The following is an 18,090-nucleotide window of genomic DNA, read 5'->3' on the forward strand; positions in this document are numbered from 1 at the left end:
CTTCTATATCCCGTCACTATTCTAAGTGCTTTTTAATAAATAAACTCATTTGACCCTCATGAAGAACCTACGGGGTAGGTACCATTATCCCCATTGTACAGATGAGAACACTGAGTCACAAAATGGTTAAGAACCTGCCCAAGGTCACACAAACAGAAAGGATGGAGCCGGGATGGGACCCTGGCACATGGAGGCTTGATCACTGTACTCCTCAGCATGGCAAAGGAAGGGAAGGGATGAGCCTGGAGCTGAGACGGTGAGGCCAGGCCAAGCTCCTGGGTAGTAGCTCTGCTGCCTGCCTGCTGGGCTGCGGCATCCAGGTCAGAGAGGAGACCATCACAGGGCCCTCCCTGTGCCAGGGAGGAAGCGGTGCAGGGCTGGGGAGGCGTCTCCGTCCTGTCTCGGGGGACTCGTGTCCGCAGCTGCCAGGGCGGGGCAGGAGCTCGCCCCCGGGCAGGGCTCCAGTGCGGGGCAGGGGGCCACCCACAGTTGCTGCAGGGCCCGGGGATCTGACCGCTCCCCACCCCGGAGTTGCCGGCCCCTCTCACAGCCTCTCTCCTCGATGGACGGTGGGCTGGGTGGGAAGGGTGAGTCTCCTGTGAAGCTTCTGTGCGCTAGTCACACAGGAAGGAGGATGGAAGCCCCTCCACGTGGACATGGCTGGACCTGTGGGCAGCGCTGTGGGTCCGTGGCTGTAAGTGGCATTGATGCTTTCAGAGAAGGCGGCTGGTAGCGGCACCACGTGAGCAGGTGCACCATTGCTTTGTCCGTTCATTCATTCACCAAATGTTCTGTGAGCCTCTACTCTGCGCCATGTGCCGTGGGGATGGAGTGGAGACCACACAGCCGGCTCCTGCTGCCTCGGGGCTCACTCACGGTGGGAGACAGACATGAATCATGTGATAGTAGTGACAGTGATAGGACTGTTGGCCTCACTATTACTACAGGTCCTGAGACTCTAGTACTAGAGTGGTTTTTTGTTTTTTGTTTTTTGTGGGTTCTTTGTTTTGTTTTGGCCACGCCGCACGGCCTGCTGGATCTTACTTTCCCAACCAGGGATTGAACCCATGCCACGGCAGTGAAAGCTCTGTGTCCTAACCACTGGACCTCCAGGGAAGTCCCTAAAGTGTTAATTATGATAAGACTGAAAAGGCTAATACAGCTTCCCCAGCAGCTCTGGGCGCTCGGTGAAGCCATTTATTCATATTAGGTCATTCAACGCTCACAGCCGCCTGACAGGGAAGTATCATAATTATGCCCATTTTGCACATGAGAAAACTGAGGCACAGAAAAGTAAGTAACCTGCCCCCTCCTGTAAGTGATGTGGCATGAACTTTGAGCTCAGAAAACCTGGCTCCGGGGCCCTCAGCCGTGTCTGTCGCACTCATATGTGACGCCACGACGTGGTGAGTGTTGTGAAGGAGGCTGCAGGAGCACTGCGTGTGTGCACGTGTGTGTGCACGTGTGTGTGTGTAGGGGGCGGCGGGTGGTCCAGGATCGGGAACTGATGCTGGAGAAAGGGGAGGGGGGGATGGGGGAGGGATGGAGGGATGGGCTGGTAGGCGGGGAGCCCGCGATGCTCTTCTCTGCAAGTCTGGGGTGGGAGGTGCTCAGCCCTGAAGGCCGCCTGCGATGTGTGAGGGGTGGTCTCTTCTTTCACCCCGATTGCAACTGGCTGGCACATGCCCAGTCCTGCGACGTGCCTGGGGGTTTGACAACTGCTTTCAGGCACGGTGCATCCCTGGGAGGGCCGGGGTGAGACAGGAGGAGGGCACCTACTGTCACCTCTGCATCAGCGCCCCATCACGGGGTAGGGGGGCAATTACTCTTCCACACAGCCCTCCCCTCCTAGTCTGTGAGCGTCAGGAAGGCAAGGGCCATATTTTACTTGTGTCTGCGTCCCCAGGGCTTGATACATTGTCTGGCCTGTGGTGAAGGGTGAGCGTGTGGCGGATGTGGAGCTCTGTCGGCCATCAGGGCCTGGGTGCAGCAACGCAGAGCTCACCTGAGCCTCTTTCTTCCAGAAATTAAAGGTCTCATCGTCAGCTCCGGGCCTGCAAGGGACTCATGGCCACTCTCGGCCCCAACAGTGCAGCCGATAAAGCGGGGGGCGTGCAAAGGCTCACGAGTGTGATGGACACACCTGGTAGAGCCCGGCCCCGTGTCTGCAAAGCGCTTCTTGGATGAAAGGTGCTTCAGAAGATATCAGGTATTCTCCTTGTGAGGGCTAAGTGCCACAAATCAGATTTGGTGGCATAAAAGTAACATATTTATGATCCACTATCATATTGCAAATGAAATGAACGTAATAAAAGTGTCACTTATACAAATACCTCTGATGTACGGATCTCGACCTATGAATATGAAAGCAGACACCCAAGTACTTTTTTTGAATGTCTAATCATGAAAATAAATGAAGTCATGTTCATTTCAATGTGTGCGCTTGTGCACGTATCTGGAATATTGATTCCTATGCACACAATAAAAATGTAATGCAGGAAACATGCGGAAGTCAGAAACTTCACTTGGATTCAGGAAGAGATGAAACAACACTTCACTAGAAATTCACATCAAAAAAAAAAAAAAGAAAGGAAAATACAATCAACAGTGATTTTGTCCATTAAAATTCTCTATAGTCAGTCTAGCAAAGGAAGCATAATGGTCTATTTATTCTTGTTTGAATATTAAAGTCTGGAATTCCTTCAACTTGACTCTTTACCTCCTTACTAACTGTAAGAATAATGGACCACAGTCGGTGATGAGAGCTATCTGCTTGCCGTGAGTAGAGGAGGGTCTCTAACTAACATACAGATGTAGTTTCATCTTAGTTTAAACATCATTTTCTGAACTAATTATATACGTGAACTTGAAGGCAGGTGGATCTGTAACTAGTAGAGAAATACTTTCCCATAATTTCAGGATTTGCGGTTGGGACTCAAGCAATTAACAGAGCAGGTCCCACTGTGACCTTGCGTGGGTTGGGGTGAGTGAAATAGCCCTAATGTCAGAATCCCCTGCGCAGTGGAGACTGCGTCTTTCTCCTGATTCAGCAATAGCCATGGAGGCGCTCATAGAAATGTGAACAAATACACAGAGAAAGGAGGTTAGTGAGTGAGGCTGCAGCTAAGTTTTCTCCACTGCTACCAAGAAACACACCTTCTGGACCAGGCTGAGGGCACCCATGAGAGTCTGTTAAATGAATTCAGCCCCTGTGCTTGGACCTTGATTTTGGGGTTTTGAAATGGAGGTCAAAATAGCATCCTCCAGGGACCGCTCTAGTCTGCCACGTGGGAGCCTATGTGCAGGGATTTCAGAGGGTGATGTGGGCCCAGCACAAACGCAAAGTGTAAGGAACGGCATGGCACTTGTGGTGACCGAGCAAGGGAGCATACTTAGAATTTTTAGAGAATATTAAATATGCAAGTCTTGGGGGTAATAGTCTGGACACAGCATGCTGAGAGTTTAACTAGGATCGACCAGCCTAGCTCAGCTTCTTCAAGTTATTCCAAGCACTTACAGAAAATCCCCAAATATCAGAATGTACAAAGGCCAAATACTTCTTTTAGTTAAAGTGGTATATCCTACTAACAAAACTTTCCAAATGATTTTAAACACACTTTCCTCTCACTGGCTGCTTTTACTTATGGAGATGTGATCTCCTCTCGAGGGAACTGCGTTCCTTCTGTCTCATAATCCCACTTTCCTCCTCTGTCGGGCCTGGCGGGGGCAGCCTGGTGCAGCTGCATTTATCTTCAGCAGGCCCAGGGCGGTGGGCATTCTTGCAGGGAGACTTGGAGTTTAGAGGCTCTGCTATAAGGGGCAAATCCTTTCATTTGGAGAAGAGTCTTGGATGAACTATAGGAAATATCCTAAGTTTAACTCTGGAGACAAACACTCCTGCCTAATGCATAAAAGTAAGCGCTTGGTCATGAGCAGTAGAGAAAGTGCAGGTGGCCTCTGGGATGCCTTCCTCCACCACCCGTGGTCCTTCTCTGCTCATTGCCTCTGGCGGCAAGGGGCCCTGGCAAAGGATGGCTCTCATGAAATCTGTCCACTGGAGGTGCTGTTTCCCTGGCTCTGTCTGTGGCAGAGTCATCCAGCATGATCAGGGCTGAGATGAAGGACTTTACTGATGCTATAAAACTAGATGCTAAAAAATGGAAACTGAAGACACTGAGGCTGTGGTCCTTTGCCTTTTTGTTTTAGTATTTATTTTATTTATTTGGTTGTGCCGGGTCTTGGTTGCAGCAGGTGTGCTTCTTAGTTGCAGCTGGCAGGCTCCTCAGTTGTGGCTCACCAACTCCTTAGTTGCAGCATGCATGTAGGATCTAGTTCCCTGACCAGGGATCGAACCCGGGCTCTCTACATCAGGAGTGCGGAGCCTTAACCACTGTGCCACCAGGGAAGTCCCCCATTTGCTTTTTAATCAGGAGTAAACTCACACCCACTGCATGATCAACTCACCTCATCTGTAAAAACTGCCAGCTTAGAAAAGGACAGTTCAGTCCCCACTGCCATAAACCATTTTCATGGGCAGGACATGCTTTATTATATGAGCTGAAGTTCGCTCTGCAGCGCTCAACCTGCCCTTGTGTGTTGGAGAGGCTGTTTAGCGGGTCTTTTTGACTTGGTAAAACTGCAGCCAGTCTGAGTCAGGAATCTAGAGCCTTAAAATAAGGGCCATGTATCCAGAGTGACATGACTGAGCAGAGGTGTTGGTATAACCCTTTAGATTTTTTTCATGAAGACAAAGACTTCATTCAAAGCAGTATCTGATGGTGAGGTGGGGCGGGGGGCTCCAAATAACAAAAAGAAGTTTCCCAGCAGACTGTTTCAGATGAGCCTGTATCCTGCTCTGTGTCACACACATTCTTCACAGCAAGTTACAGGCTGTCATATCTTAAACAACAATCCCCATCAAGATTTGTATGGAAACACAAAAGACCCCGAAGAGCCAAAGCAATCTTGAGAAAGAAAAACGGAGCTGGAAGAATCAGACTCCAGGACTTCAGACTATACTACAAAGCTACAGTAATCAAGACAGTATGGTACTGGCACAAAAACAGAAATGTAGATCAATGGAACAGGATAGAAAGCCCAGAGATAAACCCAAGCACCTATGGTCACCTTATCTTTGATAAAGGAGGCAAAGATATACAATGGAGAAAAGACAGCCCCTTCAATAAGTGGTGCTGGGAAAACTGGACAGCTACATGTAAAAGAATGAAATTAGAACACTCCCTAACACCATACACAAAAACAAACTCAAAATAGATTAAAGACCTAAATGAAAGGCCGGATACTATAAAACTCTAAGAGAAAAACATAGGCAGAACACTCTTTGACATAAATTGCAGCAAGATCTTTTTTGACCCATTTCCTAGAGTAATGAAAATAAAAACAAAAATAAACAAATGGGATCTAATTAAACTTAAAAGCTTTTGCACAGCAAAGGAAACCATAAATAAAATAAAAAGACAACCCTCAGAATGGGAGAAAATATTTGCAAATGAAGCAACCGACAAGGGATTAATCTCCAAAATATAAAAATATACTAACAGCTCATGCAGCTCAATATCAAAAACAAAACAAAACAAAACAAATAACCCAATTAAAAAATGGGTGGAAGATCTGAATAGACATTTCTCCAAAGAAGACATACAAATGGCCAAAAAGCACATGAAAAGATGCTCAACATCACTAATTATTACAGAAATGCAAATCAAAACTACAACGAGGTATCACCTCACATGGGTCAGAATGGCCATCATCAAAAAAATCTACGCACAATAAATGCTGCAGAGGGTGTGGAGAAAAGGGAACCCTCCTACACTGTTGGTGGGAATGTAAATTGGTGCAGCCACTATGGAGAACAGTACGGAGGTTCCTTTAAAAACTAAAAATAGAACTACCATATGATCCAGCAATCCCACTCAGGGGCATATACCCAGAGAAAACCATAACTGAAAAAAATACATGCACCCCAATGTTCACTGCAGCACTATTTACAATAGCCAGGACATGGAAGCAACCTAAATGTCTATCCACAGATGAATGGATAAAGAAGATGTGGTACATATATACAATGGAATAGTACTCAGCCATAAAAAAGAATGAAATAATGCCATTTGCAGCAACATGGATGGACCTACAGATTGTCATACTAAGTAAGTTACACACAGAAAGAAAAATATCATAGGATATCGCTTATACGTGCAATCTAAAAAAAGGGTACAAATGAACTTATTTACAAAACAGAAACAGAGTCACAGATGTAGAAAACAAACTTATGGTTACCAGGGGATAAGGGAGGGGGAGGGATAAATTGGGAGACTGGGATTGACATATACACACTACTATATATAAAATAGATAAGTAATAAGCACCTACTGTATAGCACAGGGAACTCTACTCAATACTATGTAATGACCTATATGGGAATAGAATCTTAAAAAGAGTGGATATATGTATATGTATAACGGATTCACTTTGCTGTAGAGCAGAAACTAACACAACACTGTAAATCAACTATACTCCAATGAAAAAGAAAAGATCAATTCTAGCAGCCAAAGTTTTCACTCCTATGGTCCTCTAAACCCAATTAATTTTCAGAAAATGAATTGCAGTTCTCGTTGACATCTTCCTATTTTCCATTGTAAAACATTTCTTAAAATAGAAATGAGGGGACTTCCCTGGTGGCGCAGTAGTTAAGAATCAACCTGCCAATGCAGGGGACACAGGTTCGAGCCCTGGTCCGGGAAGATCCCACATGCCGCTGAGCAACTAAGCCCGTGTGCCACAACTACTGAGCCTACGCTCTAGAGCCTGTGAGCCACAACTACTGAGCCCACAGGCCACAACTACTGAAGCCCACACGCCTAGAGCCCCTGCTCTGCAACAAGAGAAGCCACCGCAATGAGAAGCCCATGCACCGCAACGAAGAGTAGCCCCCACTCGCCACAACTAGAGAAAGCCTGCACGCAGCAAAGAAGACCCAACACAGCCAAAAATAAATAAATAAATAAATAAATTAATTAATTAATTAAAAAAATAGAAATGAGGCACTTAGCTTAGAGAAAGTTCTGAGACACGGCCTCAGTGATTCCCCTTGGGGCGCAGGACCCCTTGACAAGCCCTCAGAACCGGGCAGCAGGAGTGCAGTGCCAGGAAGGGCTGCTCACCTAAAGATGCCCCAGTGTGAAGAGGGTGTGGAGAAAAGGGAACCCTCTTGCACTGTTGGTGGGAATGTAAATTGATACAGCCACTATGGAGAACAGTATGGAGGTTCCTTAAAAAACTAAAAATAGAACTACCATATGACCCAGCAATCCCACTACTGGGCATATACCCTGAGAAAACCATAATTTAAAAAGAGTCATGTACCACAATGTTCACTGCAGCTCTATTTACAATAGCCAGGACATGGAAGCAACCTAAGTGTCCATCGACAGATGAATGGATAAAGAAGATGTGGCACATATATACAATGGAATATTACTCAGCCTGAAAAATGACCGAAATTGAGTTATTTGTAGTGAGGTGGATGGACCTAGAGTCTGTCATACAGAGTGAAGTAAGTCAGAAAGAGAAAACCAAATACCATGTGCTAACACATATATATGGAATCCAAAAAAAAAAAAAGTTTCTGAAGAACCTAGGGGCAGGACAGAAATAAAAATGCAGATGTAGAGAATGGACTTGAGGACACGGGGAGGGGGAAGGGTAAGCTGGGATGAAGTGAGAGAGTGGCATGGACATATATACACTACCAAACGTAAAATAGATAGCTAGTGGGAAGCAGCCGCATAGCACAGGGAGATCAGCTCTGTGCTTTGTGCCCACCTAGAGGGGTGGGACAGGGAGGGTGCGAGGGAGACACAAGAGGGAGGAGATATGGGGATATATGTATATGTAGAGCTGATTCACTTTGTTATAAAGCAGAAACTAACACACCATTGTCAAGCAATTACACTCCAATAAAGATGCTAAAAAAAAATGATGCCCCAGTGCTCCACCTGTGGACACCCTCTGCACTGTGATGCCCCAGCTCCTCCGTCCGAAGGTGGAGACTGCTCCCCAACCCCTGTATCTGGGCTGGCCTGTGATGCACTCTCACCAACAGAAACCAGTGGTAGTCACGTTGTGCCAGCCTAGGCCCAGAGAAATCCTGTGCTGGTCCCTCTTAGAGCATCACCCCTCTGTGGGAACAAGCCCGGGCTAGCCTGCTGGAGGAGGAGAGACCAGCAGCCCAGCCAAGACGTTCCTAGATCAACCTAGAGCCGGCCTAGCCCTGAACCTGGGAGAGCACTCAGGCAAGATGGGCAGTACGGCCACCCATGCTGCAGCTGACCACAGACTTATGAGAGGGCCCAGTGAGCCCAGAAGTTCCACCCTGCTGATCCATGGTTTTGTGAGCAATAATAAATGCTTACTGTTTCAAGCCACTGAGCTTTGGGGTGGTTTGTTACACAGTGATAGCTAACAGATACAGTCTGTGTAAAGGATGGGTTACACAGCAGTAGCACACGCCCACGTGCTCTTTCACGCATGATATATCCGAATCAGTGGTTGCGTTTATTTGGTAATTAAGGCAAAAAAGAAAACAATTTGTCATTCCTTCAATTCAAGGTTCAAAATCCTGCCCACATCTGTTACAACACACATAATTTTTTTTTCTCCCTAATTTCTAGTTTACTAGAAGTCAGCTAGGTTTTCGTATCTGCCTCTGCATTTAGTCTCTTGTAATATGTTCTTTTCATGGAATATATGAAAGAAAAGGGAGGTGTATTTTAATAGACTTAGCAAATAATTGTGGATATTCTTGATACTGCACTAAAACTTTACAAGATTGTAATTTCTTTTTTTAAACAAATCATTTATGTATTTTTTAATTGAAGTATAGTTGATTTTCAATGTTGTGTTAGTTACTGCTATACAGCAAAGTGATTCAGTTATATATATATATATATATTTTTTTCTTTTTTTAAATATTCTTTTCCACTATGGTTTATCCCAGGATACTGAATATAGTTCCCTGTGCTGTACAGCAGGACCTTGTTGTTTATCCATCCTATATATAATAGTTTGCATCTGCTAATCCCAAGCTCCCAATCTATCCCTCCTCCACTGCCCCCTCCGCCTTGACAACCACAGGTCTGTTCTGTGTCCATGATTCTGTTTCCATTTCATAGATAGGTTCAGTTGTATCACATTTTAGATTCCACATATGTCATATGGTATTTGTCTTTGTCTTTCTGACTTGCTTCACTTAGTATGATAATCTCTAGGTCCATCCATGTTGCTGCAAATGGCATTATTTCATTCTTTTTTATGGCTGAGTAATAGTCCATTGTATATATGTACCACATCTTCTTTATCCATTCCTCTGTTGATTGATACTTAGGTTGTTTCCATGGCTTGGCTGTTGACAACACACATAAAGTATGGAATTAATGAAGACCCTTGTTCCCCACGGGTCTTAAATAACATGAAAGGTACCCTGGAAAAGTGGGATGACATTGGGGTAAAATTCCAAAGGCCCAAATTTCAGCCCATCATTTACTAACTGTGCAAACTCAGGGCGGTCTCTTAATGTTCCTGAGCCTCAGTTTCCCATCTGAAAAATGGAGAAATGAATTTTTCCATAATACACAGGATTCGTAATATATATTTAGACATGTAAATAAATGCAACACAGTGTAATGGTACGAAACCAGTGGGAGTCCTACACCGATTTGCTTATTCACCAAACATTTATTGAGTCCTGTAGCTACTGAAGATTCTGAGTCAAATAAAGCATGGTTTCTCCCTCAATAAATAAAATGCACATGATAGGTAATGTAGATTCTAAGGGTTTGCTGTACCTGGACTGCTTTGAAATGTGAAATGCTAAGACAGCAGGATAAGTAGACAGGAATAAAGTAAAGAAGGAAAGAAGTAGAGGAAGGAGGGAGAAAATGAGGGAGAAGAAAGAATTTTTACCAACGGCAAGATCAGTGATCCACCTGGGGCTTCATCACTAGCGATTAGGGGAAAATGGAGAGAGGTAAACCGGACAGTTGTTAAACCTTCAGTGGGTTCATTCTTATGGCAGGACTTTCCACGTGAAGTTGGCTTAGCAAACAGACGTGACCATGTTCGCTTCCTTGGGATCCAACTTTTTAGATGATGCTTGCCACACTCGATGAATCTTGTCTGAGAGACAGACAAATGGTCTGCGCGTCTGCCCGATGTTGGCCAAATACCGTATTTAGGATATTAATGTACAGAAGCTCCTGCATATTGTCAAATACATTTTAGAAATCCAAATCATTACAGAAATGGTCTACATGTGAGCGTGTGGGTGTTGATTTTACAGATTAGTTTAAATGAAGAACTCAGACTTTAAGGCCTTTGAACGGTTTATGCCAGCCTGTACACCCCTCAGTGATTCTCACTGGGGTCCTGCAAACACTAAGGTTTCTAAGGGTTTTCAGAATCACAAAGGAAGTGCATTGTTCAGTATTGCTTTTGTTCTAAATGCATTCTATTAATTTTAACTTTTAGAGAATCAGCGGTCCGTGTATAAGATGTATGCTAGCCCACTATTGGATATGATTAGTCAATTAACCATAACCTCCTTTCCTAATAATGATGGATAAATTTAAACTTACTGTTAATGTCTTAAAGGCTGGCTTAGCTCTCAAGGTTATTTTTAAAGGAATTGTTATAATGGGTGTGAGGATAACCGCTTCAGTCTTAATGGCAGGTTTTTTCCTACATCCATCCATCTGTCCACCCTTCCCTCCATCCATCCGTATGTCCCATCTTTCCTCCATTGATCTGTCCATTGGCCTATCCATCCATTTGTCCATTATTTCATCAATTTATCTGTCCATTCATCCATCTGTCCATCTATTTATCTGTCCACCCATCCATTCATTTATTTCTCTATCTGTTCAAATAGCTATTGAGTACTTACACTGTACCTGACACTGTGATAGATGTTCAAGAAACAAGAGTGAAAGGGTATCATTTCAAAAGACTCACATTCTAGTAAAAGATAGAGTCACCTGAACAAAAACCATCATTCAGTGAGCTAGATGCCAGAAGAGAGGTGTTTAAACAACAGGAATACAAAATCTAAGGAGTAGGTTTTAAGACGGTACTTAGTCCCACAGATGCAGGAGCTGACGACTCAGCGTGTGGGCGTCATGACAACCCCTCCAGGGAAGGTTCTGGAGCTGCGCGCCCCCCAGGAGTGTGTGTGAGGCTCAGTCACCCAGGCGTCCAGAGCACAGAGCCTCCCGAAGGGATGCTCAACAAACAGTCCATACGGACAGGCCTTGGAGGGTTAGGGAGACAATCCAGATGAAGAGTACGGTGTGGACCGAGGCCTCAGGGCTGGACACGACACAGCCGCGCGAGGAAGTTAGCTCTGCGATGGCCTTTAAAGGGTGGGAAGAACCTTCTTAATGTGGGCAGCATGAGGACATCCTTCCAGGAATGACCACCTCGTGTCTGTAGGAGAGCAGGGCGGCTGGTGTGACTAGAGGGAAAAGTGGAGACAGGGGACAGGTGGGGAGGAAAGACTGGATTGATACATGGAAAGAGAAAGAAGGTGGGATGTGCAGGGGGGCACCGGGAGGGAAATCGCAGGACCTGGTAATGGCTGGAGGATGGGGAGAAGGAGACTCATAGAGGTCACGGGGAGATTTTCACCGTGGCATCCGGATGACGACAGTACGGCAAAGAGGAGAGAATTAAGGTAGCTGGGATGGAACAGGGAATCAAGCACTGGGCAGGAAAATGATGAGCTTGGCTTAAGGGGAGGTGAGTGAGGAATCAGGCAGCCATCCCAGAGGCCGCAGAGGCTCAGGAATCAGAACCTCCCCGATGACCGTCGGGGTCAGGAGCCAGGATGAGCAGGGGAGGGTGACAGAGGAGAGGAAAAGCGGAGGCGGAACTGCTCTCTGGGTGTGGCCTGTAGCTGGTGGGAAGGGGAGGAGGGGGCTGTGATAGAGCAGAGGGCCAGAGAGCAGGAAAGCTGGGGTGATTCAGAATCACAGCGACCGACGGAGACAAGGATTCGGAGACGCAGCAGAAGCCTGGTCGAGTGTCCAGTGGAGCCGAGAGTCAGAAAGAACGGAGAGGGAGCAAAGTTCACGGTCCGGCGACTGAGAAAGTGGTGACTTTCAAGAGAACATTTACAGCAGAGCAATATAGGATGGAAGCCAGGCCAGAGGGCGGGGAGGGTTAAGAGGCGGCCAGGGAAAGCCCTTCAAACACCAACCCAGGAAATAAACTTGGGTCCAGGCCCTTGAAAACTTGTCTTTCTAGAATCAGACCTGTTAGAGACATCCGGGAAACCACCCATGTTTACAAACAGAAAAAGGCTGCATGGATTTCCCAGAGAGTCTGCAACTGTCACTTGTCAAGGGCTCCCCGGAAGGTTAACACACTCACGTAGGCACTGTCTACGTGGAGACCCAGAACAGGAGCAGGACGAGGGTTTAGGTGACCACAGGTGGGGAGGTGGGAGGGCTTTCCCGGCAGAAGACAGGGCAGGTTTGAAACCCTGGGTGGAAGCAACAGGGCAGCTTTGAAGTTCTGCAGAGAATAGGGCCGGGGCTGAGTTCCAGGCTCAGGCTGGACCGCAGCTCCTGTGGCCGGCGAACCTTGCCAAGGAGACTTGGGGTTTAGGTTCACCGGGGGCGCAGTGGCAGCAACAGGACCAGAGCTGCCTTTTAGAAGGGCAGCTCTGTCCATGGTGAAGAAATGATTGGGTGGAGACATCACTCATGTGGTTGCTGGGAGCTCCCAGCGAGAGAAGAGGGGCCATGGGGTGGGCCCATGTGAAGGGTCCTGGGCGCCAGGCAGCGGGCAGGGCCAAGTTGCATGATGGGGGAGGGCCTGTGCCCCCCAGGGCACGGCCCAGTGTGTGCAGCGGGCAGCTGGCTCTCTGGGTCCCGGCTCAGGAGACGTGACTGTCTGGAGACAGGGTCTCAGGGAAAGTCTGCTGATGGGAACGGTGGCCGTGGGAGGTGATGGCGAGCCCCTGACCCCTCTGGGCTTGTTTCTTCCCGTTCCTGACTGTAGGAATCAGCTGAATCTGAAGCAGACGCAGCAACCTGGAACTCGACACATCCGGACTCCTGCTACTGGCAGTTCCTGAGCCGTGACCACCAGCTCTGGGTGTCAGGCCCTGATCCAGGTACCGGGGATGCCACAGGGAACCTGAGTCCCCGAGTCCACGGGACAGTCGGGTGAGGGCGCAAGACCACGGTGAGGGGGCCAAAGCACACAGCGGGGAACTGACTCCACACGTGTACTGCAGACCCCGATGGCGCCCCACACTGACAGACCCCACCCTGCACGCCTTCCCGGAACGCGCCCGAATCACGACCGGACGACCCCGGGTATCAGAAATGCTCAGTGAGAAAATATCCACTGCTCCTTGCCCTTGGCTTCGAAATGCAAAGGTGGGAGAAATTCCAAGCCAGCGTGAAAATTTAAACTCCAAATCTTCCGGTCACAGACCAGCTTCCCAAATCGGGACCGCGGCCTGTGAGCTGGTCTCTTCTCTTTAACAGGAACTATCACGGTCACGGCCAGCCCCATCCCTTCGGGGAGGGAGGGTGTCTTCCCCGGGCTGTGTCAAGTGCTAGACATGCATTGTCTCTCACCCTAACTGGATGGAGATACTATGAGTCCCCAAGCTGCAAAGGAGGAAACAGAGGCTAAATGCCACGTAGCTGCCAGAACTCAAACCCAGTTCTAGCTCCAAACCACAAGCCGCTCATCAAAGAATTCTCGAAACGGTTTCCTTTAAAGAAAAGATTAGTGTTAATAACAAGAATGCAACGAGGACTATAATTAAGGAATTTTTCTCCTTGGCCTTGGCTTCCCTGAATGCCATCAAGGGGTGACTCGCAGGCCACACGTGTGATTAAAAGAAAATGTGAAAAATGAAACAGCAGAACTAACCCCCCCTGCCCACCTCGTCCACCTCAGCGCGTGAAGCGGTGGCCGGAATCGTGGCCAACTTCACCCTCCCCGAGTGAACAGTATCTCAATACAAACAGATCAGCCCAAATTGTCTTCGTCTGGGAAGGATTGCTGACATCCTACTGAGTTCACAAAAATCCTCCTCCTGGCCTACAACACTTTAATTCCCAGGTACTTATTTCTGCAGAGCCTCATCTGGAAAAGAAAGCAAGGCACCGTCACCATTCCCGGCACGGCTCAGACCCACATGCTCGATGTTTGACGCAAACAGAGAACTGAGTTTCTATCCCCGGGAAGCTTCAGCTAAGCAATCAGAAAAAAAACCAAAAAACCAAAAAACCGCAACAAGTAACACATGCTGTTCCTGCCGCCCCACTCTGCTCCTCTGCCCTCCCTTCTCTCTCCACTAAACCCACACCCAACAGCGTGCTTTCCTCTCCTTTTCATAAAAAAGCCATCCGAGAATGCTTTCCGGGGAGAGGAAAGCAGGGCCTGGAAGAGAAAGCGGTGCAGGGTCCCAACTCAGACGTCCAAGAAACATCAGAGGACGTGCAGGGAAGTTGCGGCTGCCTGCGAGCAACCCTAAAGGTGATCTTGAACTTTAGAGCACGTCCTGAGCTCCCATTCTGTCGCGGGCACTGCTCTAGGTGCTGGGGAGGTAACAGTGTGTGAAGCGATGTCCCCGGCTTCTGGGAGTTTCTTTTCTTCTCGGGAAAGGTGGACAATGACCGAATCCACGTACAGTGTCCCATCGGATAATGACGGCATTACGAGCAAGGGCACGCAGGGGAGAGGAGCAGGCCGGGCACCGGGGATACGGCAAGGTCTCCGCGATGGGGGGATCTTGGGGAGGGAGCTGGAAGCGGTGATGGAGCAGGTCCTCTAAAGAACTGGGGGCAGGGCTTCCCTGGTGGCGCTGTGGTTAGGAGTCTGCCTGCCAATGCAGGGGACACGGGTTCGAGCCCTGGTCTGGGAAGATCCCACATGCCACGGAGCAACTAGGCCCGTGAGCCACAACTACTGAGCCTGTGCGTCTGGAGCCTGTGCTCCGCAACAAGAGAGGCCGCGATAGTGAGAGGCCCGCACACCGCGATGAAGAGTGGCCCCCGCTTGCCGCAACTAGGGGAAGCCCTCGCACAGAAACGAAGACTCAACACAGCCAAAAATAAATAAATAAATTTAAAAAAGAACTGGGGGCAGAAAGGATCGCATATATTGGGGCAAAAGAGCTTCTCCTAAATTAAAGACACACGCTAGATGAGCTATGTGCTGACTCACTCGCAAAATGCCAGACAGTAAATATCGTAGATTTTGCAGGACTCAACAGTCTCTGTGGCCACCACTGTGCCATCACGGGGCAAAAGAGGCTCTGTGCACGGAAGGGCATGGCTGTGTTCCAATAGAACTTCACCAAAACAGGCTGTGTCGGGACTTGGCCCACGGGCTGTAGTCTGCAGACTTGTACTCTAAAAAATGTCCTTGATCTGTAAGAAGTTGTTTGTAGAGTAAATCCAAATTAGGGAAGAAGGTATTTTTGGGTTGGTTTTTTGGTTTTTTTTGGCCACGCTGCACGGCTTGCGGGATCCTAGTTCCCCAACCAGGGATTGAACCCGGGCCCTCGGCAGTGAAAGCGCCAGGTCCTAACCACTGGACCGCCAGGGAATTCCCAGGAAGAAAGTATTTTTAACAGAAAAGGAATGACTTAACACCCACTCTCCTGTGTTTGTTCTTCCCTTTTATTTCAGTGATCAGGCAACAGAGTGGACGTCAATTGTTTTTCCTGCCCAGCACCAAAGCCCTGCCCCCTCCAACAGATGTTCTTCTGGGGACTCCTCCACCCCCGCCCCTGACCGTGGCCTGCAGTCCGTCCAGACCCTGGTGGAGAGCTAGAGGGTCTCCTAGAGCGCACACAGAATAAAGGGTCGTCACCCCGAGAGCAGCGGGGGAGAGTGGAGCACAGGGAGGAGTGGGAGGGCGGCCAGGGAAAATCCTCGCAGGGGAAGGAACATCTGAGCGGATAGCAGTGAACCAGGAGAACATTCCAGGCTTTGGGGAAGCGTGAGCAAAGATCCTGGGGGCAGAAAGACTCAGGGACTCGAGGTCGTGGTGTTCTGAGGTGTTGCAGGGATGTGATGGGAGTTCCGTTTCTCACAAGACATCTTAACGAAGCTTGGCCTGGAAACCCACCGGGGTGTAGTGACAGCCAACGACCATGCCTAGAAGTGCATTCAACAGGCGGTGCTGCAAAGGCCTCTGGACGCAGACGTTTGTCGGAAGAAGGAGCACGGACACACGAGACGTGATCAACGTGGTGTATTCGCTGCTCTGGAATCTGATGAAGCAACACCGCAGATGACTTTGGGGGGCGGGGGGAAAGAGGGGTTCTCCTTCCGAAGTCCTTATTCTTCCTTAATACATACGTGTTCCAAGTTTCTCCAAAGTCATTGCATTCCCCGCTGCTTCTTTGGAAGGTGTCAAAAAGGGAGTTGCATTCTTCCATCTGTAAGTATTTCCAGCTCCTTTTTTTCCATAACTTTTTCTCACACCCTTGCTTCAGTTTAGAGGGGCGAGGTTCTGTCTCCTTCTCGCAGATTTTAGTAGGGAGAGAAGTCAAGGGTGAGGAGGGACCTGAAAACCTGTTAGCTGGACCACACTGAGCGAGACGGTGACCCTCCTGTACTCAAAGCAGAGCCAGCCGCCCTGGAAGCGTCCAGAACATGAGCGGGGAGGTCACCCTGGCCTAACCAGCCCAAACCAGCCACCGAGACGAGGATGTCCCCTCCTCCCTTCCGCTGACGACCAGGCCCCTGCCAGCAGGGGCCGGCAGCCCTCCCACCTAAGCCACGCCCCGACCCCAGACATTTCCACTGTCTTGAGACACATGTGGCATAACTTTGCACACAGATGAGGTGGGCCGGACCCTAAGCTGGAAAGGAATGCTGGACTCTAAAGTCATATTCCTCTTATTAATTCCACCGGATCCCCTGCCCGGCCTGTTCCCCCACTTACCCCGTCATCTTTTGACTGAATTCAGGAAATTGCACAATGATTGTGCTGCTCCGGGAGCTGCCATTTTTAATCACGTGGACTTTTTGCTACCAGGCACCTTAACTGCACAGGGCCCCTTGGTCACCTATGACTGTCAGCTTGACCCTCTTATCCCAGGGCTCTCGCTGGTAGCCACTTTATTTGAAAACAGGGAAAGGTCAGTAAGTTATGGCACTTTCTTAGGATGTGTCCGGACTTAAAAAAAATAGCAACAATTATGAAACGCGGTATTAAAAAGTGCCTTGAGCTAACTAACTTCAAAAAGAGAAATGCTGGTGAATGGGGACGGGGCTTCTCTTCCCTGAGAACTACCGCCGACTCCCAGATTTACAATGAGGAGATGGAGGGCCTGTTGGAACTTGAGGCAGCTGCATCCTGGGATCCCCACGAGGTCTCTCTGGCAGCCCATTTAAAGGACTCCCTACTCCTGGGAGCAACCCTAGCCTTCTTCTGACTCTTCATGTCTCCTGAGATTCGGGCCCAAGCCCTCCACCACCAAGTACATACATTCAGGAGGCTCAAGTTCCCACCTCTGGCCCTGACTTCCCCTAAGCATCAGACGTGCACACCTCACTGCCCACTAGACACCTCTCGACCCCTCACACTGATCCTCTCCTAAGAGGGGCCCCTCCAGCTGCCCTTACACGGCTCCTTCCCTTTGGTGCTGCCAGCTCAGCAACTGGACCCACCACCCATCCAGGGGCCCTCTCCCAGTGACAGAGGTGGACCTGTGCTTCTCTCTCCCTCATCCTGTGTACCTGCCAAGGTAGCTCCGTCTGCCTGCATCCTTTCTGTGAACGATGTTTTGCAGACAATGGCTCATCTGCGAAAGGTAGGCAAATACACTATAATACAATAAAAAGTAAAGTAGAAATAGCACTGTTAGAGCTAAAACAGGCTGTCTGTTTCCACAGAGGTCTCCTGACTCATTCTCTCTCGCTGGGTAAAACATTCAGTGAAGCGCTCAGGGAACCTTAGGTCCTCACTACGGCACATCACTGAAGGTCTCTCCTTTCATCCTCAGTACCCTGCTAAGACCCTGTCCCTAAAGCCTTC

The 18,090-nt window shown here is 48.5% G+C and overlaps 1 protein-coding gene across 5 annotated transcripts in view; it reads right to left on the reverse strand.

Annotated features, from left to right (window-relative positions):
* RARB (retinoic acid receptor beta) overlaps positions 1 to 18,090 on the reverse strand; it is a 794,130-nt gene that overhangs the window by 32,454 nt on the left and 743,586 nt on the right. The gene's annotated exons all lie outside the window — the stretch shown is intronic.

This window comes from Balaenoptera musculus, chromosome 4, assembly GCF_009873245.2.
Source record: "Balaenoptera musculus isolate JJ_BM4_2016_0621 chromosome 4, mBalMus1.pri.v3, whole genome shotgun sequence".
Taxonomy (NCBI): Eukaryota; Metazoa; Chordata; class Mammalia; order Artiodactyla; family Balaenopteridae; genus Balaenoptera; species Balaenoptera musculus.